Consider the following 23,014-nt stretch of genomic DNA (forward strand, 5'->3'; position numbering starts at 1 on the left):
GTTACATCGGACAACAAAAGGGACTCTTGGTTGCATATACATTGATAATAAACACAGGTTTCATTATTAGCATATAATACATTACATTAATGGGGGAGATTGTTCTTAAAGGGTGCTCGCATCCGGCCACAATACAGCGAGATGAGCATATAGGTGCTGGTACAGAGTCAAACAATCAGACAAATAGCCTTGTTTTAATAGCTTTGTGGAAGGCTAAATGAGAGTCAATCATCCAAAGGTGTGTGGGAAGAGCATTCCAGTGTGAGGTGGCCATTGTAGGGAAGCTGGTGCCACCAGCACGGACTCTCTGTGTCTTGGGAGTGGCAATCATGTTAGTGTAGACCTTTCTCACAGGCCTAGAGGCCTAGGCCAGGTGACCTAGATCCACTTGCGCCTGCTCCCCATCTGCAAAGGAAAAGAGGCTGGAGGGCTCCTTAAGTAGGGAAAAACAGCAGAAACCAGGAAGGCACCAGGTGGGTGGGGCTTAGGCCAGGTGAGGCTGGAGGGCTCCTAAGTAGGGAAAAAGAGTGGCAACCAGGAAGGCACCAGGTGGGCGGGGCTTAGGTCAGTTGACCTAGATCCACTTGCACCTGCTCCCCATCTGCAAAGGAAAAGAGTCTACAGGGATCCTTAGGTACAGAAAAAGAGCAGCAACCAGGAAGGCACCAAGTGGGTGGGGCTTAGGCCAGGTGAAGCTGGAGGGCTCCTTAAGTAGGGAAAAGGAGCAGCAACCAAGAAGGCATCAGGTGGGTGGGTCTTAGGCCAGGTGACATAGATCCACTTGCACCTGCTCCCCATCTGCAAAGGAAAAGAGGCTGGGGGGCTCCTTAAGTAGGATAATAGAGCGGCAACCAGGAACGGCACCAGGTGGGTGGAGCTTAGGCCAGGTGGGGCTGCAGGGCTCCTTAAGTGGGGAACAAGAGCAGCAACCAGGAAGGCACCAGGTGGGCGGGGCTTAGGCCAGGTGACCTAAATCCACTTGCATACGCTCCCCATCTGCAAAGGAAAAGAAGCTGGAGGGCTCTTTAAGTAGGGAAAAAGAGCGGCAACCAGGAAGTCACCAGGTGGGCGGGGCTTAGGCTAGGTGAGGCTGGAGGGCTCCATAAGTAGAGAAAAAAGAGCTGAAACCAGGAAGGTACCAGGTGGGCGGGGCTTAGGCCAGGTGACCTAGATCCACTTGCACCTGCTCCCCATCTGCAAAGGAAAAGAGGCTGGAGGGCTTCTTAAGTAGGGAAAAAGAGCAGCAACGAGTACCGCACCAGGTGGGTGGGGCTTAGGCCAGGTGAGGCTGGAGGGCTCCTTAAGGGAAAAAGAGCAGCAACCAGGAAGGCACCAGGTGGCCGGGGCTTATGCCAGGTGACCTAGATCGACTTGCACCTGCTACCCATCTGCAAAGGAAAAGAGGCTGGAGGGCTCCTTAAGGGAAAAAGAGCGGCAACCAGGAAGTCACCAGGTGGGCGGGGCTTAGGCTAGGTGAGGCTGGAGGGCTCCATAAGTAGAGAAAAAAGAGCTGCAACCAGGAAGGTACCAGGTGGGAGGGGCTTAGGCCAGGTGACCTAGATCCACTTGCACCTGCTCCCCATCTGCAAAGGAAAAGAGGCTGGAGGGCTTCTTAAGTAGGGAAAAAGAGCAGCAACGAGGACGGCACCAGGTGGGTGGGGCTTAGGCAACTGCAACTTGCAAAAAGCAAAATAAATAGGCAAAAATGGATGCTTATACTATGCTAAATGCTTTTTGGAAGTTTTTGTCTGCATTGTGAATTTGAGGTGTAATGACAGACTAAATCAGTGACTCACCCCCTGAAGTGTGCCTGAAATCAAACTTTGATTAGTCTAGCAATTATTGTATAGAATTCCAGAAAGACAAATTATTTGTTATTCCTATTCTTTCTTATTTAGTGTCACAACCCAAAGTGGTACACTTGTGGAACACCTTGTTTTTTTAAAGAGGCCTGAACAAGAAAGCCAGGCACTCCAGAAACAAAGAGCCACACGGTACTGGCCCCAGCCCAGGAGCTTCCATTAAAAAAAATATATATATTTCCTTTTTTTTGAAGGGGTAGCAAGGGAGACCACAGGGGTAGTAAGGGAGACCTCAGGGGTCACAGTTGCAACCACTGGCATCCCCTAAATGACGTCCCTGCATGGCAAGCGCAGCTCACAATTACAATTCATCAGGTTTTTTTTGTAATTGTACACATTGACTGCCATGAACGCATTCCTCTGGCGTTAGTGCAGGCATAGGATCTACATTTTCCACAAAAATGTCACATTGGTACTACCGGGCCATAAAATGGCAACAGCTGGCAAATGGTGCTACTATCTGGGCATATTAAGGCAGTACTTTGCAAATGTAATGCCTAAACAACAGCCAAAACTGTTGGCTTTGCCAATGCTTTTTTTTTACAGGGATTTGTTGCAAGGAACAGACGCAATGACACAAATAATGCTTATAAATCAAGTGACTGAAGGCACAGTTGGTGAAGGCAATTTCATTATGCCAGCTTTACATGGTTTATTGATTTGTATTTATTATGATTTATGGAGTGCTTTACACCAAAGCACTGTACAATAACAAAAGTGGTATAATCAAAGTGAGAAACAAAATGTGAACAATGAATTTCCATTACGCAGGCATGGATAGCAAGAATGAACAAGCAAAATAGCTGAAGAGAAGTGGAAGAGCAAATAGAAAACAGGGAGAGCATCATTCCAATATTTAGGAGCAATTGGAGCAAAGAGCGAAAGCAGGACTGGGTGCAAGGCTGCTTTGGAATGGAGTGGAGGAGATGCGATTGGGAGTGAAGGAGAAGGAGCAGAGAGTACAGAGAAATAAGGGAGGACAGGTAAGGCAGAGCAATGTCATGAAGACACTTAAAGACTGTGAACAGAAAGTGAAAGAGAAGGCAGGATTCAGAAGAAAGCCGTGACGGCGAGAGTGGGGAAGCAGAAATAAACAAATGAGGAGGAAGGTAGAAGAGGATATGAATTAGAATTACGAATGGAAACACAGAGCACATAGGCACTATTCGATAGGCAGGGATACCTATAAGCCAAGCAGAGCAGTAGAAAAGTTAAGAGAAGATGAAAGCAGAGAGAAGTGTATTTTGAAAGTAGGGGGCACATTTTTTGAATGTTAGACAATGAATTGAAAATGGCATACATGACACATTTTCGAGATGTGGGAAGAGAGGGTAAGAGATTAATCAAAAAGGACAGTAAGGTTGCAGGCAGTGTAAGAGAAGGGAAGAAGAGCATTTAAGAAGGAGATGCTAGGCGAGGAAAGGGTGGGTGGCAGAAATAGAAGAGGGGAAAAGAGTACTTTATTCTTGGAGGGATTTAGATGGGGGAATCAGGACTTTATGCACGTTTGGACTTCAAGAAGAGAGGTAGATAAGGAAACATAGAGTTGAGAGTCATCAGTGTAAAAGTGTGAAGAAAAGCCACATTTGTTTATGGTAGCAGAAAGGGGTGAGATGAACAGACTGAAAAGCAGGGGAGCAATGACAGAATCTTGAGGGATACTGCATTGGAGAGGATAAGAAGGAGACCAGGTCTGCCCAAAAGACTGAGAAGATGCAGTATGAGAGCTAAGAGGCAAACCATTGGAGGGCAGAGTTAGACAAACCCAGGGCAGAGAGTGTGTTAGGAAGAGTGAGGCAATCAATGGTTTGAAAGGTGGCTGAGAGGTCAAGTAGGATCAGAAAGGAAGAGAGTTTGCCATAGTGGGCAAATAAAACAGCGTTGGTGACATAGAGCAAAGGGTTTTGGTCGTGTGCATAGGGCGGAAACTGGTTTGTGGAGAGGAAGAATAGAGTGTTTTTCAAAATACGTGGTAATCTCAGAACAGACCACACACTCCAGAAGTGTTGATAGAAAGGGGAGAAGAGATATAGGCCAACACATTAGAGGGAAGAGAAAGATTGAGTGAGGGCTGTTTCAGACCAGGAAGAAAAATAGCTTGTTTAAAGAATGGAGGGAAGGTAGAAGAAGAAAAGAGAGGAGTTAATGAGGGCAGTCAGTAAAGGGATGATAAAATGATAGATTTTGGGAATGAAAGAAGAAGGTAAAGGGTTAGTCGGGCGGCTGTTGGATGGGAAAATACATGGTATCAGAGTTGGATATAGGTAAGAAGAAAAAAGCTGGGAATGAATGGGGAAGTAGCATCCGGGGAGGTAGGACAGGAGGAGAGAAGGGAGAACAAAGCAGGATCAGGAGTGGGAGAAAATGTTGACGAATATAATGTGGAGAATAAAACAGGAAGGGATCAGGAAAGCTGTTCTTTTTGGCATAGAGGGTAGATTGATATGTAGAGTGAAGTGACGAGTGTAGAAAGTAGTCAGATATAGAACATGAATATATACTTTAATACTCGGCAGGCTGGTGGCATAGATGGCAAAAGAATCACTCCAAATCTCAGAGGTGTTATAAGGGTTTTTATTGAAATATCAATGTGCCCTTTGGCTTTCCCCCATCTCTCTCTTTCACATCTCAACATACCTCCACCCTAGCACAGGCGCCTTGGCCATAGTTTAATATACAGTGATTGTTTCACTCTGAGTATGCCAATGACTAAATGGTTGAGATGTTTCATCTAAAGGGGCATGGCCTTGTATCATTAAAATGGCAACCATTTTGTCCAGAATATATGATATTTCATAAAGATAGATGCTCAAAAACAGACTGGCACCGGAGGTGGGTAGCAATTGGGACCGAATTTGTATAATTTGTAAATATTTGTATATTTTTGACAATAAATTGCTACTGTAACATGGGAATTTATACTATATGTATTTAAAATAGTCAGAATGCAACACTAACATAATCTGGGCCACTTGCTCTAGGAGTCATTAGAGTACTTGCTATACTAGCAGGATCATCGAATGCTACCAACTGTCAGGAATCAGGCACAGATACTGAAGACATCGCTTCCTGCTCAGAGTAGAAGCTTGTCTCACGTTAATAAAACCAAACTTTGGCACGTCAGCAGGTTACGTTACAGTTTACAGCCCATTTCCTGGATGAGGCGTGTATTCATTATGGCACGCTCCCGTCTGGATGAGTGTTGTCGGTTGCCATGGCGATTAGGGCAACGCTCTGCTCTGCACCGGTCAACTTTGCAATGCTGCAAACACGCTACATCCGGCATTTCAATGAACCCAGAAGCATTGTACGGAGCTTCGGAACAAGCTTTGTTCCTGATTCTTGCAACCTGTCTTTTGCCTCGTTTCCTTGACCACGGACCTTGTCATCCTGGATTTTCATCCACGTTTGATCCTTGTCGGCTTTGTTCTTTGCTCGCACGTTGACAAACCTTGGCTACGTAACGGACTGCTTTGATTCCTCCTTGTCGGCTTTGTTTTTTGCTCCCTCTTTGATTATCCTTGGCTGCACTTCGACCTGCGACACTCCTGCCCTTGCCTCCATCTCTTGAGTTGCTTACCTTTGTTACGGCGGGCCTTAGGATTGTTTTGTTAGTCATGTGTTGCTATTTATATTTTGAGTCCCATACCATTCCTACGTTGCTGAACACTGGGCATCATTCCTTTTTATTCATACGGTGGACCCTTGTTTTCTACACATCATAGGATCTGCCGTCCTCATCACTCACCTCAACTGGAACTCCTGGATTTCATCTTTTCCTCTACCTGCTGGACAACACAGAACCCTGTTCAGGACACCATTGGGAACCACTGACAGTCATCTACCTTTCTATTTCTGGTCTGCCTTTTGACTCCATCCATCTGTACAGGCGTCCTCATGCCGTCGGGTCCAGTGGCCAACTGCACTGGGACTCGCCACCTTAGGGTTATGTGTCCTCGTGCCAGCGGTTTCGGTGGTACCTAGGACTTGAGACTTACCACCTTAATCTTAGGCGTCCTCGTGCCATCGGTATCAGGTTCCTGGCAGACCAGAGGTAGCTCTCCCGATTACTATCCTATCCTGGTAAGCATTGTGTTGGTTATCAATATTGTTTTGTAGACTTGATTGCTTGGGGTTTTCATCCTTGGTTATTGTATTACACGAGGGTTTCCTTAGTCATTCTGGGTACCAGTAGTTTTGGGTTCTCCCTGCTGTTTGCCCTTCACAAGTCAAGTCACAATTGTGTTTCATTACTTTAAGAGAGTGCCTTGGGTCAGATGTGATATATGTATGATTTGTCTGCAGGTACTTGACGTCTATTGACTATCTTCCAGAACTTCGGAGTACGATCCACAAGTTCAACTGTCTCCATCTTCTGGCTAATATTATCCTTGGTGTGTTTTGTCAGGTTCACTCAAGGGTCGTATTATCTTGAGGATTTTCACGGTTACACTACTTGTTCAAGAGTCGTGGGAATCTCACAGACTCAAAAGCCTTCTCATGGAGATCAGTGAGAACCTTGCAGGCATAATGCAACAAGTGGCAGATTTACGCACCAACATGGCTGCCGCCCATAATGCCACACAATGTAGGATGGATGAGCTCCAGTGGGCTATACCTAAGGCCGGTCCGGTTGCTCCTCAATCATCTGTGGCATCTACATCTGGACTCTCATCCGGGTCTCAGGGGCAAGGACCCATGTACTTAATGGCGCAGTTTCCCTTTGCCCCTCCTGAGAGGTTTACCGGACACGCTAAGGTCTTTAGAACCTTTGTCAACCAATGTAGGTTGCATTTCCTTTGTCACCCAAATTAGTTCCCGGACTCAACCACTAAGGCCGATTTTGTTCTTTCCCATCTGGTGGAAGGCAGTTACATGCTGTATGATTGTGATGCGCTTCTTAGTGCAATAAGTCGTGTTTTTGATACTAGATATAAATCCCGAGCCACAGGCTTGGAGTTGCTGAATCTCATACAGGGCGACTCATCTTTATTCACCTATCTGGCTAAGTTTAATCAGTTATCTGCCGAAAACAATTGGCCAGAGGAGAAGAAGTCTGCCTTATTCTACAAAGGCATATCCGAATCTCTTATGGACATTTTATCACCCGTTCCGGTTCTTCCTATGACCTTCTAAGAACTCCTGGATCTGGTACTCCAGATTGATGCCAGGTGCTCTGAACGCAAAGGGGAACGGAAGAAACATGTCCCGGTTTCTTTACCTGCCACAGCTGTTGGTACTACTGAGCCCTTGCAGATAGGGGCTGTCCGAGGGCCTCTGACCTCTGATGAAAGAGAACGACGCACGAGGGAAAACCTGTGCTTTTATTGTGGTTCTTCAGAACATATGTTGCGGGTTTGTCCCTGAAAACACAAGAAACAAGGAAACTTGAAAGCCCGGCAGCAGTGGAGTTCCAATTGCCGAGCTCAACATCCGAGGACCCTGTTGTATCTATGGCATTTTCGTTACCGACCCAATTGGAGATTCCAGAGGTGTCCTCTTGGGCGTCAGGGTGGTTATTGATTCAGGTGCCATAGGCAATTATATTGATTCCATTTAGGCCCGAAACATGGGCATACCTTTGGTTTCCAAGACCAAGCCAGAACTTGTTAATGCAGTTGACGGCACAACCCTCCTGTCAGGACTGGTTACCGAAAAGACTGTTCTATTGAATATGACTACGAATACAGGTCATACGGAATCTATTACGTTTGATGTTATTGCTGCACCCCAGTTCAAGGTTATTCTAGGGTTGCCATGGTTAAGCCTACACAATCCCTGTATAGATTGGCACTCTGGGGAGGTGATATTTGATTCTGCTGACTGTGGGGAGATGTGTTGTTCCTCATCTATTGCCCCCACAACTTCTTGTCGCCCTCTGTTGCACACTGCCCCAACAGTCAGGGCTATTTCCACGGCCTCCCTACCGGACGATTACTCCTCTTATCGGGATGTGTTTGATCCTAAGGGTGCTGAAGTATTGCCTCCCCACAGGCCTTATGATTGTTCGATAGATCTTGTTCAGGGGCTAAGCTACCTGTGGGTAGGGTCTACTCTCTAACTGTAACAGAGGATAAACTTTTGAAAGAGTACATAGAGAAATCACTGAAATCAGGTTTTATACGGCCTTCTGAGTCACCCACTGCCTCGCCAATGTTCTTTGTACCAAAGAAGGAGGGTGACCTCAGACCGTGTATTGACTACTGCAAGCTTAATACAGTTACTATCAGTAATCAATATCCTATCCCACTCATATCTGTTCTCCTGGACCAATTAGGTTCCTCAGAAATCTTCACCAAACTGGATCTGCGAGGCGCTTACAACCTTGTTCGGATGCGGCAGGGGGATGAGTGGAAGACAGCATTTAAGACGCGGTACAGGTTGTACGAGTATTGCGTGATGCCCTTTGGACTCTGTAACGCCCCAGCAACATTCCAACATTTCATAAACAATGTTTTCAAGGACATGTTGGATGTATTCGTGGTGATCTATTGGACGATATCTTGATATATTCACCAGATCTTGAGACACATATCCATCATGTGTCTACGGTGTTACAGAGGTTACGGGAGAATCTCCTCTACGCTAAACTGGAGAAATGCATATTTCATGTCACCTCAGTAGAGTTCCTGGGCTACATTATTACCAATAAAGGAATTCAAATGAGCAACTCCAAGGTGAAGGTTGTTCTTGATTGGCCCATCCCGAAAGATCTTAAATCCTTACAATCTTTCTTAGGATTTTCGAATTTCTACAGGCGTTTTACACTCTCATTTTCTTTTATAGTGGCTTGTTTGACTGCTTTAACTAGTAAAAAGACACCTTTTATGTGGAACACAGCTGTACAGGATGCCTTTGACGTCCTTAAGAGGGCTTTCACAACCGCTCCCGTATTACAGCATCCAGATCCTGCTTTACCATTTGTAGTGGAAGCTGATGCCTCAGGTGTGGCGAAGTGTGCTATCTTGTCCCAGGCATGTCAAGACACGGGGATCCTACATCCGGTTGCATTTCATTCACGTAAACTCACTACGTATAAGAGGAACTATTCGGTAACCGAAAAGGAACTCCTTGTAGTGCGTGACGCTTTTCTTGTTTGGCGTCATCATCTTTTGGGTACCGAAACACCTGTTCGGTATACACGGACCATAGGAACCTGGTCGCCTTGCGTTCCATGAAATGCAGTACCGCCCGTCATGCCCATTGGCATGAGTTTATCTCCACTTATCATTTCACTGTCACCTATCTCCGAGGAACACAGAATTCCAGTGCTGACGTTCTCTCTCGTCTCCATAATCCAGGCTTTCTGCCTCCCGTTGAGAGTACGTATGTGCTTCCTCATCAAGTGGCATGTGCTTGTGTTCCACAACCCTCCATGAAGTCCATGTTACATGAATGGGTCCAGTCAGGTCCGTCAGAAATTTCAGACCTTAACTTGTATCTTGTCCATGGTTTACCCAATGTCCAAGGCCGGGTTTACCTACCAAGTAATGAGACCCGGACCAAGGCAATTGCTTGGTGCCATGATTAAAAAATTGTGGCACATCCTGATCTCCGTAAAACTCTGGATCTGCTTAAAAGATGGTGTTGGTGGTCATCCATGAAGAAGGATGTGCAAACATATATCATGTCTTGCGCGATAAGTGCGCAAAGTAAAAATGCTCACGCCAAACCAATGGGCCTTCTTCACTCTCTGCCAGTTCCGGACTCTTGATGGTCCATGGTCTTGATGGCTTTTGTGGTTGATCTCCCGCCTGTCTGTGGTTTTGATACCCTATGCGTAATCATCGACTACTTCACCAAAGTGGCCCGTTTTGTGCCTTGTAGGGGTTTGCCTCCGTGCCTGTTTTGGCAGAAATGTTCCTACAGAACGTGTTCCGGTTCTTTGTGCTCCACACCATCAATGTTTCAAATAGGGGAACTCAGTTCACCTCTAGATTCTGGAGAGCCATCATGTCTGCTTTAGGGAATGATGATAGGTATTCATCGGCGTATCATCCTCAGACGGATGGCCAAACCGAATGCCTGAATGCCACCATGTAACAATATCTACGCTGTCTCACGTTGCAGTATCATGACACATGGCTTTCCGTGTTAGGTATGGCAGAGTTCGCTTACAACAATTCTCTGCACACATCCACAAAGGCTTCTCTGTTTTTTGCTCTTTACGGTTTTCATCCATGCTCCCTTCCCTTGGTAACAGTACTCCCGCTGGCCATACCTGCCGCGTCTGACTGCATGCGTGGTTTGGTTACATTGCGGGATGTTGTCCGACAACAGTTATTGCATGCACAAACTGCTGCCAAAGTGGCGTCTGACCGTCATTGTTCTCCTTCTCCCGGTTACCATGTGGGTTCATTAGTTTGGCTGTCTACCTCCAAGCCGGAGAGCGCTTCTGCCCCATTTTGTGGGTCTCTACCCAGTCTTGGAGGTGTTAAATCCTATAGTTGTATGACTTCAGTTGCCGGATCGCTGGAGGATACATCCTACTTTTCACATCTCTTTGATCAAGCCCTGTTTTCCTTCCACGCGTTTACCTGCTCGTCCTTGTCCTGTTGTTGTCCAAGGTTCCAATTAATACGAGGTCCATCAAGACCTGTACACTAGAGTGTCCAGAGGGGTCCGCCAATATCTGATTGACTGGAAAGGCTATGGTCCAGAAGACGGGACGTGGGAGCCGGTCCACAACGTACATGCTCCTAGACTAGTTTCTAAATTCTGGGCTGCAAGGAGGGTGGGGCGTTTTTTGGGGAAGGGAACTGTCAGGAATCAGGCACAGATACTAAAGACATCACTTACTGCTCAGAGTAGAAGCTTGTCTCACGTTCATAAAACTAAACCTTGGCACGTCAGCAGTTTACGGTACGGTTTACAGCCTGTTTCCTGTATGAGGCGTGTATTCATTGAGGCACGCTCCCGTCTGGTTGAGCGTTGTCGGTTGCCATGGCAATTAGGGCAACGCTCTGCTCTACGCCGGTCACGTGTGCAACGCTGCAAACACATGACATCCGGAATTTAAATGAACCCGGAACCATTGTAAGGCGATTCTGATCAAGCTTTGTTCATGATTCTTGCAACCTGTCTTTTGTCTCGTTTCCTTGACCACGGACGTTGTCTTCCTGGATTTTCACCCACGTTTGACCCTTGTCGGCTTTGCTCTTTGCTCGCACGTTGTGAAACCTTGGCTATGTTACGGACTGCTTTAATTCCTCCTTGTCGGCTTTGTTCTTTGCTCGCACATTGACAAACCTTGGCTACGTTACTGACTGCTTTGCTTCCTCCTTGTCAGCTTTGTTCTTTGCTCCCTCTTTGTTTATCCTTGGCTGCACTTGGACCTGCTACACTCCTGCCCTTGCCTGCATCCCTTGAGTTGCTTACCTTTGTTATGGCGGTCCTTAGGATTGTTTTGTTAGTCATTTGTTGCTATTTATAGTTTGAGTGCCATACCATTCCTACGTTGCTGAACACTGGACATGATTCCTTTTTCTCCATACTGTGGACCCTTGTTTTCTACACATCATAGGAACTTCTTTCCTCATCACTCACCTCACCTGGAACTCCTGGATTTCATCTTTTCCTCCAACGGCTGGCCAACACAGAACCCTGTTTAGGACACCATTGGGAACCACTGACAGTCATCTACCTTTCTATTTCTGGTCTGCCTTTCGACTCCATCCATCTGTACAGGCATCCTCGTGCCGTTGGGCCGTTGGCCAACTGGACTGGGACTCGCCACCTTAGGGTTATGTGTCCTCGTGCCGGCGGTTTCGGTGGTACCTAGGTCTACAGACTTACCACCTTAATCTTAGGCGTCCACGTGCCATTGGTCTCAGGCTCCTGGCAGACCAGAGATAGCCCTCCCAATTACTATCCCGGCAAGCATTGTGTTGGTTATCAATATTGTTTTGTAGACTTGATTGCGTGGGGTTTTCATCCTTGGTTATTGTATTACACGAGGGTTTCCTTAGTCCTTCTGGGTACCAGTAGTTTTGGGTTCTGCCTGCTGTTCGCCCTTCACAAGTCAAGTCACAATTGTGTTTCATTACTTTGAGAGAGTGCCTTGAGTCAGATGTGACATCTGTATGATTTGTCTGCAGGTACTTGACGTCTATTGACCATCTTCCAGAACTTCGGAGTACGATCCACGAGTTCATCTGTCTCCATCTTCTGGCTAATATTATCCTTGGTGTGTTTTGTCAGGTTCACACAATGGTCGTATTATCTTGAGGATATCCACGGCTACACTACTTGTTCAAGAGTCGTGGGAATCTGACACCAGCCCAGAAGACAAGAGGGCCATTGCAGCACTATTGAACTGCAATTTAAGTGATTTTAGAACACAGATTACCATCTAAAGTAATAGAGATTACAGATGGAACAATACCCGAGGCATCGTCATGATAACAGCAGACACACGTTTTGCCTTTCCGCAGAACGCTGCCCGGCAACGATCTCGTAGAATGTCATGTTTGCTAAGGTAAGAGAGTAAGGCAGTAGTGGTCTACATTGCACGGGCTTTGATGCTTGCAACAATCCTCATATTATGTATCTTTAATGAGTAATGCATTTAACATGGGAAATCTAATGAACGCATGCTTGTAACTTCAAACCGTCACTGCACGTTTGCTAATTAATGCTTTAATTTGGGTTTAACAATGGACACGTGCATGGAGGAATGTATCTGTGTGGCCCATTATGTTTAACAGGATACCGATCCATGAATAGAACTTTCACTGAATCAAGCTAAATAGCGTAATTCATAAGGACATACTGTCAAAGAACAGAAAGTGGGTAAGTTACCAACAATGAGATACTCTATTATCCAATAAGACAGATGCTATTACTGTCCACTAAACGATCCTCATTTGTCATTATTAATAGGCACATCAATTCAATAGATAGGTAATGTTGGCAACCATAATTATGACCCTGACTTCTGTATTTCACCTACGTGGTGCATCCACTTTTTACATTATTAACCACTATATATTTGTCACGGGCTGTAGGGTGCCGTTTACACATCTTTAGACTACTGCTGTAAGGCTGCATGCTAACATGCCATATCATATCAATTACGATAATGGATAATTATTAGAAACTTGAATGAGTGACACACCAACATGGGAATCTTACTAATTTCCATTTGATAGAATTTAAGACAAATGACTCGACCCTGGTATGTGACACATTTTCTATCATTATTATGACTTTTTATTTTTGTCTGCGTTAATGATATCACTGTTATAATTTCATGGGACACACAATTCAAAAAAATGGCTCTCCTTTTTATGTGTCAATATGAATTGCATATGTGTGTCAATATTCTTATATGTATTCAGTCTTGAGAACAACCGGAGGGTCCAAACACTTGTCGGCTGATCATCTGAATAAACCAGCGCACAATTTAAATGATTATCTGATTATTGAAACTTGTATTGGGCAGTGTGCAGGTTTTGCAGTACTAATCAACTGTATAATAATTGTGATTTTGTGGTAGTTGTGGTACTATAAACTTGTACTGCCGCGCAGCCAGCGCTTCAAAGGGACATCAGGGTGACAGCGCTCTGAATGTTATGGGTTCACCCCGCACGCTCTAGAAAGAAATGTGGGCCTTGTTGTTCCACTAGATGATGTTGCGGTGAATTTTCATCAGTCTCTCAGGGGTCCTGCTTTTTCAGAGAACTTAGTTATGCGATAACAGCCGACTAGGTCCAAAAAGGCACATATGTCCTTCTTAGTGAGGGATTGAGGAGCTTTCTGGACCATGTCTATCTTAGCTCTGTGGGGCAATACCTGTCAGTTACTCATCCGAAATTCCAATTATTTGACAGCTGACTGGGCTAGATGGCAACTGCCCAGGATGGAAGTTAGATGGGCCTTCCTCATTTGATTGCAGATGGCTGTTAGATGTTGTAGATATTCCCACCACGTTGAATTGTAGAGAACAATATCATCCAAGTATGACCTGGCAAAGGCGTGTTAAGGAGCCAGGATATTGAAAAGCAATCTTTGGACAGTCGCAGGAGCTCCATGAAGCCCACAATGTAGGACCAAAAACTGAAAGAGGTGTTCTGGTGTAGAAAAGGCATTTTTTGGTTTGGCTTTTTTAACCAAAGGCACCTGCCAGTATCTTTTTTTAAGGTCTAAGGTGGAAACCAATCTTGCTGGCCAAGTCAGGCTACACGCTCATATATCCTTGCATTAGATAAGCATAGATAAGCATTAGATAAGCATTGAATTTGCAGGTCTCATATAGGTGTCAAACGTCAACAAAGAAATGTCATGTAGTGTTGGGTTTTGGCAAACACAGAATCAAGGTGCTCTCAAAGACTCATAGGTCAAGCAATTTGTTTACTTGTTTGTGAATTATTTGCTTCCTTGCTTCAGGTAATCTGTAAGGATTTAGAGGACTCTAGAGTTTATGAACGTTCCCTTGTACCTGACATGGTTTGGGGGAGATGATGTTGGTGTAACCTTCAATTCATTTGGATATTTATTTCTGTGGTGGATAACTCTACTGTTATGGTCACTCCTCGTACATCATTGGGTAAGGGAATCATCCTGGTATTGACAGCATGCACGATGAGCAATTGCAGGTTGAAATTTTCCCTTCAGTTCTTGAACATATTGATATGATATAGTTATGAGGGCTTGCAACAGCCAGTCTGCTGTGCTTCTTAAGGTAGTGGGGAGAGTACTTTAATTATGGAATATGGCCCTTGCCATCCAGACAACATGTTGTTCTGTGTAGTTGCCAACAGGTCAATTACCTGGTCCCTCACTTGCACAGTATGTAGACTTGTGTCTCTGTTGTTTGCTTTTTCTTGTTGGCTCGTGTTTCCTGTAGATGGGTAATCACCAGTTGCTCTATCTGCTCCATATATCCACTGGTGTTTCTATTCATGGAATGGTCACTCGTTTTTTTCTGACAGTTGGGTCCCTCCCATTCATCTCTCAGAATGGCTCAACCATCTTGGTGGAGCTGTCAGTACAAGGGAGTGAAATACAATACTAAACACATTATTTAATAAGTGGGGTAAACAGATGAAAGGATGAATCTATCATGCCTCGTGAGTATTCAGAACGTGCAAGTGCAGCAAGGAAGACGGTAGAGGGGATAGGTGCAGGAGAGTCCAAGCTCATGGGTGAACCACAGATAAAGTGCCTGGGTTGTTGAGTCCTACATGGACAGGAGTCACGTTAGGAGTAAGTGAAAACCTCCAGGGCACAGGGAGTGCCAAGGCAAGTGCTGAGGGTAGACAGGATCTGGGCTGATTGGGTGTGGGAGGTCAGGGGCCCTAGAGATGCAGCACAGCAACTGTGGGATCAGCAGAGGAAGGAAGAAGTAAAGATGAAACTCTTGAGGAGCTTCCAGAATTTAAGAGTCAGGGGGAAGCTTTTCCATAGGAGGGAGCCAGCGAGGAAATCAATTGACCATCTACCCTCTGTTTAGCAAAATGCTTTACACACAAAGGGCCTCATTACGACTCAGGCGGTAAGGGTTTTACGGCGGCGTAAACAGCGCCGACCCTTACCGCCTGAGTACGAGGTCCCTTAGCGCCATGGAGGTTTTAACACCTGCTTTTAGCAGGTGTTAAAATCCATGGCGCTAAGGGACCATGGAGTTAATTACGCCACCGTAATTTACGGTGGCGTAATTAACGCCTTCCCCACTCCCATTATGCCCTATGGGGCAAAATGGGAATGGGGAAGGGTAAATGGGAAAATGGGGATTTACCGCCCCGCCAAGGTTGGAATGGGGCGGTAAATCCGCCAACCACCATGGCGTAAACGTAGTTTACGCCATGGTGGTAAAGTCACGGCCCAGGCGGTAACTTACCGCCTGGGTAGTAATGAGGCCCAAAGAGTTGGTTCCAGAGGACCGTAGTGGTCCAGAGGGTGTATTTAGTAAGACAAAGTTGAAGATAGTGAGGTCACCAGGCCCTGACAGCATTGTGGATGATGCAGAGGGATTTTAATGTAATCCGTGCCGCAACCGAGAGCCAGTGAAGACTTTTTAGGGCAGGAGAGATGTGGTTCCTGGGCTTAAGGCCAAGGATAAGTCTTGCTGCCCTATTCTGGATTAGTTGGAGGGGTCACAGAGTGGAAGAAAGTAGATTCAGGAGGAGACAATTGCAATAGTCAAGCCTAGAGAGAACCAGGGCAGAGATGGCTGGTGGTGCACCAGGACTGGATGGCAGATAGGCAGTCCGGAATGATGGAGGGTGCAAGAGGCTCAGCAGGAAGTTTGAAAAAGAGCTGTGTGTCATCTGCGTGACACTGGAAGTTGGAGGAGAAGGAGGAGATGAGGTGTACAAGCAGAGCTAGGTAGATGCTAAAGAGCCAAGGGGAGAGGATAGAGCCCTGGGGGACAACACAGGTGGAGAAGGTAATAGGGGAGGAGAAGGTGCCCAGGATGATTTGGGAAGAGTGGTCATTTAGGAGGGGTCAGCCAGTTCAGTGCCAATTCCGAGATACCAAGGGTATCGTTGAGCCATTGTATGAGGATAGCATGCTTGGCCGTGTCAAAGGCAGAGGAGAGATCAAGAAGGATGAGGACAGCTGGGGAGTTGCAGTCCAAAGATGCAAGCAGTTGTTCATGGGTGTTCAGAGGAGCAGTTTCTATGCCTTTGGGTGCTCAGAAAGCAGATTGATAGATGTCCTAAGTTTTGGTGGAAAAATGTGTGGCCAGTGCTTTGGAGAGGGCCTGGGAATGAGAAGGGGAGGAGAGACTGTGGATGGGTTGGCTAGTTCCCCACAGATCTTGTAGAGTTTAGCCGTGTTGTTGAATGCAGAGGAAACCCGAGCCTGTGTGTGGGCTCTTTTCTTGGCACCAATGGAGAGTCTGTAATGCGTTTGGAGCAGGCGACAGGCCAGTTTGTCAGAGGATGAGCCTGAGGTATGCTGCTTCCCCCCCCCGCTGCCCTGCACTTTCGTTTCAGGGACGCACGCTCAGAGTCGTACCAGGTGTTTACGCTTAAAGGAAGGTTTCAGGTGGATTCTCATGAGTGCGGCAAGGATGTCAAGAGTATTGGTGATAGACAGGTGGAGGTTGCTGAGAGTCAGAGGTAGAGTTAGAGCAAGGAGGAGAGGGGGATGAAGGTGGAGGTGAAGGCAGAAGCCGACAATCGTTTCATCGGGCGGTTGTTAGTGAACAAGTTTGGTGAGGCTTTTGGGGAGGGGCGATCAGAGGGCCAAAGGGACCCAGGTGGGAGGAGAGGAGAGAAAGATCTGACTCTGAAAGAGGGGTGAGTGGAGTGGGGAGAGAGAGCAGCCAGAGTGTATGAGTGCATCCATAGTGTGTCGAGCTGAGTGGTTTGGCCCAAAAGGGAGAATGGAGAGGAAAATAGAGGTGCAGAGGTCAGTGAAGAGAGTGGATGCAGAGCCAGGGGAGTCAAGTTGGTTGTTGAAATCTCCCAGGAGGAGGAGGTTGGAGGAGGATGAAAGTAAGGAAGAACAGAAATCAGCCCATTCATAGAGGAACAGGGTGGTAGTGCCAGCAGGCCAGTAAATGGTAGCAATGGTCAGGGTGCAGATGGCAGAGATGACCAACTTGCTGTCAGGAAACACCCGTATTCAGGCTGGTCCTTGTGGTATCGTTGGAAAAAGCACAGTTTGTACTGTACATTACTTCCCTCAAGATGGCGGCAGGCAGGCCCTTCAGTTAGATCTCCACGGTGCGGTCTAGTCTTCCCGCAAGATGGTGGTCTCCTGTCACTGATCCAGACAGCAGAAGCAGAAGGCCCTCCCGACTCATAAGAAGCCCTGAAATAGTAAGCAGATGCCTCGCTTCTTGTTTTGTTACATTGACGCTCCTTAACCTGTGTTTCTTGTGCTTTTCTCCTTCCTTGGATACAGAGCCCATGTCATCCCATTCACTCGCTGTCTCTTGCCTTTTCCTCCCTCTATTGCGGAATTCTCCAGTTTTCTCCACTTTTCTGGCATCTCATTCCTTTGTTCCCCCTACGTGTTGCTTCTTGCCTATTGCTGGTGCTTCATGCTCACATCCCTCTGTGTCACTCCTCAAGGGACACATTCTGCGACTTCCTTGTAATCCTGTCAAAATTTCATCTTTGTTTGGAAGTCTGAAGCTACAGCCACAGTTCAAGGGTTTTTTATTCCCCAAAGATGGTTTTCCCTAGCTTGAATCCCGTAGGCTTCTCCAGACTCCCCTACCAATTGGAGTCTCAAGAGTCTTTTGGGCTGTCAGCACATACATCAGCAGCGCTTGGCATCACCGACCAGGTCAGTGCTTACATCTTGATAGCAAGCGACACCTGCATATTAAAAAAAAGGGTTTTCCATCATGGAACAAGTACAACAGCTTACGGCCGCAGTGCAAACCCTGACCCATGAAGTCTAGAACCTGAAAGCTGAAAATGCAAATTTACGCCAGTTGGTTCTGCATAGTACTGTACATCTTGAAATACCCACTGGACCTCTCATTGGCGGGAAGTTCGAAGGAAACCCAAAGAAGCTAAAGGAATTCATTGATGCCTGTCTAGTGCATTATACCCTAAAGTCCTCTTATTTTCCAACGGATCGCTTAAGACTCCAACACCAGATCCAGAGGCAGCTGACTCCATGCATGCAGGACTATCCACATCATCCACATCCAGGCATACCCAATAATCCAGGGAGAAAAGAGTTAAGGCAGCTGATCCCATTTAGGAGAATCCAGTCACCAGACCCCTTCACCCAGCTGACCCATACCGCTGTTCACAGTGACCAGACCTGCCCCAGCTGTTCCCATCCAGGAGACCCTGCTGTCCCAGAGACCTTGCTGGCATGACCAAATTACCAAACTCAAGTGATGTGATACTTTTAAGTATCACATCACACGGTACCCAAAAACTGAATATCCCACTCTTTTTACCCAAATGGTATAAACATCCCATTAAAACCCTAGTCCTTTCCCAAATTGCCAGTATCCTCTGTTCACTCTTTCCTGACAAGCATCTGTATTAGTCCATATCTGTTCGCGCATTCCTTTTATAATTATTTCAGTTATCTGTGTAAGTACTTAGTATCATTTGAATTAAATTCATTCATTCCCCCATAAAGAGATTCATGGTGAGCTGGTTGCAATTCAAACCCAACCACCTCATGTCAAGAGCCTTTCTTTAATCATTATAGTCCTTAAAATGTAGTCTCAGTAGAACTAGTCCTTGAGCTAACAAAACCAAATTTGCCCGTGTATTTAGCTTTTCCTTTAAAGATCCAATTTGCATTTCCCATAGAAAAACCTACACTATCATCCTACAAAGAGTCATCCCATTCCCTCAGTATCCTATCTGTTCTGTGCCTTTGTTCCTCATCCCATTTTCTTAGCTGTATGCCAGTTTAAAGCCCATTTGAAATAAGAAATTGCAATCCTGCCGCATGTGTTTTCCCGTGCATTGTTTCCCTCCCAAAATTGATTTTCTCACCTGTGTTCACCTTGGTTTAGTGCCCTGCTCATTAACCTGTAAGCTTCCTTGTCTCTTTAGTGCAACCACACAAAGTTCTGTCATAGCTATCCAACCACAATCGTAAACTGAGATAAAAATAACAAGTAAACTCTGAGTATGGCATTTTGCTCATTTTGAAGGTTTTCATTGTCTTCCTTGGCCTCCCATCTTGATGTTGTGAGTCGAATTTCAAAATTGATTTTTCCCTCTTCATTCTGACTCCTTGCCACTACTTTCCATCCAGAAAGAATTTAGCTAGCAGGTGTTTGGGGGAAGTGTTGCAGGGGGAGTGCCTAACTAGTGTGCTATCTGTCATCTTGAAGAAAAGTAATTTTGTTTCTGTTTCTATTAAAGGTTTATGTATATTCTGTTAGGAGTGTGAAGTAAATGTATTGGGGGTTATTGCATGTTTACTGACACACAGTGGTGGCTGCTCTGATGTTTCCACTAATTCTAAAAATAAATAAATATTTTGTTGTTACACACTGGCCTGGTTCATGGTCCATTGTGACACAGGGGTTTTGTCAAGGTGGGTTTGAGATGGATTGGGGCCTATTTAAGCCAAGAATCCAGGAATCAAATAATAATAAAAACATTTTTATAGTGTGCCACCTTCAGTGTCAGTAGAAGAAGACCCGGCTGGAGTGTGCTGTGTTATAAAACTGCTACAATGCAGAACAAAATCCTCTGAATGAAGAGGACTGCAAAGGGAAAGAGGAATTTAGGGTATTATTAAAAAACAAAAAGAGTATTAGGTTACAAGATGGACTGATGATGACAGAATCTGTGATAGGCCAAGTCCAATGCGTAGTACCTTTGTCATTTTGCAGATTGATGTTACATTATGCCCACAAAGCCATAACTGCAGGCCACAGAGGTTCACAGAAAACCTTGGAAATTTTAAAAGATCATGCCTATTGGCCACACACGTCTCAAGTTGTTATTTTTACACCACAGGGTTTTTAGTGCGTGCACAGTTTTAGCCTGTGTCACCAGTTCATAGAGCACCATTATTGAAAAGGGGTTTGACACTCCTGTGGTCTGATTTGCCAGTAGTTTGTGTAGGGCCTGTGAGGAGATCAGCAAGGGCAAACAGGGACACGCTAATGGTCGTTTGTTTAATGTCTAATGGGTGGAGTGCATTGCATCTCTGGACTGCATTACGCAAACAGCGGCCACTTTACTTGTGAATCATAATTCTTCAAGATTTGGTTTACCTCAAATAATAGAATCTGACCTTGCAAGTCATTTCACTAGTGGAGTAATTACAAAAATGTGGCAAATCTTGGATGTGAAGAGGAAGCTATATATTTCTTACCGGCCCTCCTCTTCAGGGGGAGTAGAATGGTGTAACAGATCAATAGTTGACATGTTGAAAAAGTTTGTAGCTGAAGCAGGATCTCGTTGGGATCTACAACTTCCCTTGGTATTAATGGCTTTTAGGTCGACACCCTGTACATCAACAAATATCAGCAACCACAAAATGTTGACAGGTAGGAAAATTAATATGTGTAAGACCTGAGAAAGAACTTGCAAAATGCGTTTGCATTTGCGCAGCGAATTTGGAAAAGGCTGCTGACAGGGCAACGTCATATTATGATAGGAAGACATCTGTGAGAGAATATTAGATAAGAGACCAGGTATGTGAATTCAACTTTGGGAAAGGTAAGCATAACAACTCTAAATTTCTTGCAGCATGGCAAAGGCCATATAGGATTGTAGCTAAGGTTTCGCCTGTGGTCTATAGAATTGCCAGAAAGGAGGGAAAGTTACCAGTAGAACAATTTGTCCATGTTAATCAGATTAAGCCCTTCCACCTGAAACATGAGGTGAAAAGGCTAGACAGGCTAGACCAGGGACTGAAAAATGTGATGGCATGAAAATAAAGTGCTTACCTATTAAATAGACTTACCATAGCAGGTGAATAGGTGTAAATAGTTTGGAAATATCAAAATGGGGTCTGAAGAGATGAACAGGAAAAGATATATCTTAGTTAATTTGTATTATTTTTGTTAGAGACTGTGAAGATTGGTTGTGTTTGAAACAGTTGCCGGAAAAGGTGCTGTGTTGTATTAGTGGGTGTAATTTATGTTGTTTTTAGAGGGTCTTAAAGAGATGGTTTTGGTAAGGTATTTTGTGTTTATGGTATTTTGTGTATAATGTGCATTTGTGTGCATAATTAATTTTGATTTCAGACATCGAAATAGAAAGGGAAAAGTAAATGAATTGATGTACTTGATTCTTAAATTGTCCTTTTCTTTTTACTCTAGAAAAATAATTGTTTTCCTCGTTAGCGCCGGATCCCTGGAAGCCCCGGACCTCTTCAGGATGCCACTGGAATGGAGTCCCCTGGAGAAAACACTAGACCGAAAAAGGGGTTTAAGATGATTACACCCACAAGAAGTCCCACCTACAGAGGATGTAAACTCACTTAACCAAGAACAGTTTCCTGAACAGTTTCTGACTTCACTGTTAAACATCACATTTAATATATTCTTTTAATATTTTATAAAAAAGATACAAAAAGTAATTCTAAAAAAACAAAACAAAAAAAATCAAAAGAAAAATTGGAGATCACCAATTAAAAGAAGATGAAAGATAAAGGTGATCAGAACATGGAAATATAAGAAAAAAAAGAATCTAAAATAATACAACAACAAAACATGTTTAACAGTGAAGTCGGAATTGAAGCTAGGATTATTGCATGTTTGTTTTTTGCTGAAGTGATTTTGGTTGTGTCCCAGAAGAAAAAAAGAAGGTTGTGTAGGGAAATGTATATTCTGAATTTCACAAGGGTAGCTCCACATTTCATCATTCACATTTTAGCAAAGGTTTGAATTTTAACTAGGGCCAAGGGTGTGAGACTCATGTGTGAGGCTGAAGTTGTGCCTAGTAGATGTCAGTATTATAATTCATAAAGCACATGCCAGCTAATTTGAATGTGACCATGCACAACAGGTTTTGTCATTCACACCACACCACAGTTATGCACTAAATGAAATGAAAAATAAAATGTACATATTAATCCTACTAACATCCCATGCCCCAATAACCTATTCTCTTACTAACATTCAATGCAATTTAGACCATTGCCTGTGATTGCAATGAGTGCTGGACAGTTAGGAAATGTGGAATTACATTTTATTTAAGTGAATACGTGACAGGGCTTGGATGCAAGTTGGTTTATTTGAACTGGCTCCATTGTTCATTTTGTAGAGGAGGAAAACGCGCTGGATTAATATAACATTTTTTCCTTCAGCGCTGCAACTTGAATCTCATTTAAAGGCACAAAGGAAACCACGTGCAACTTACTGTGATGGTTTGTCAAGGGGAGGTGATTTGACTGGCAGATGCCTCATACATTTATACAATATTTAGATAAGTGTGACAGGGAGATGATAAAAGTGACTGTCTTGAAGGCTGGAAGTTAGTTCCTGGGCAGACTGACTCTCCTGTGTTTTTGCCAACAGTACTTCAGGCTGACGGTCTTGTGGGCTGTCTATCTCTCTCCTGGGTTGCCAGTCATCAGAAAAGTTGCAGTCTCTAGTAGCCTTTTCTGTGGTTGACCCTGGGTGGTGCAGCAAGCAGAAAGGCTGGGGAAGGACTTTGTGGGCTACTTCAAGACTAAGTCTGGGAATATCGCCCACTGAAGCGGTGAAGTGCTATTCTGACCTTGTGATCCGAAAATCCACTGACCCCAAC

Source organism: Ambystoma mexicanum, chromosome 10 (genome assembly GCF_040938575.1).
Source record: "Ambystoma mexicanum isolate Mex_15411 chromosome 10, UKY_AmexF1_1, whole genome shotgun sequence".
Lineage (NCBI taxonomy): Eukaryota > Metazoa > Chordata > Amphibia > Caudata > Ambystomatidae > Ambystoma > Ambystoma mexicanum.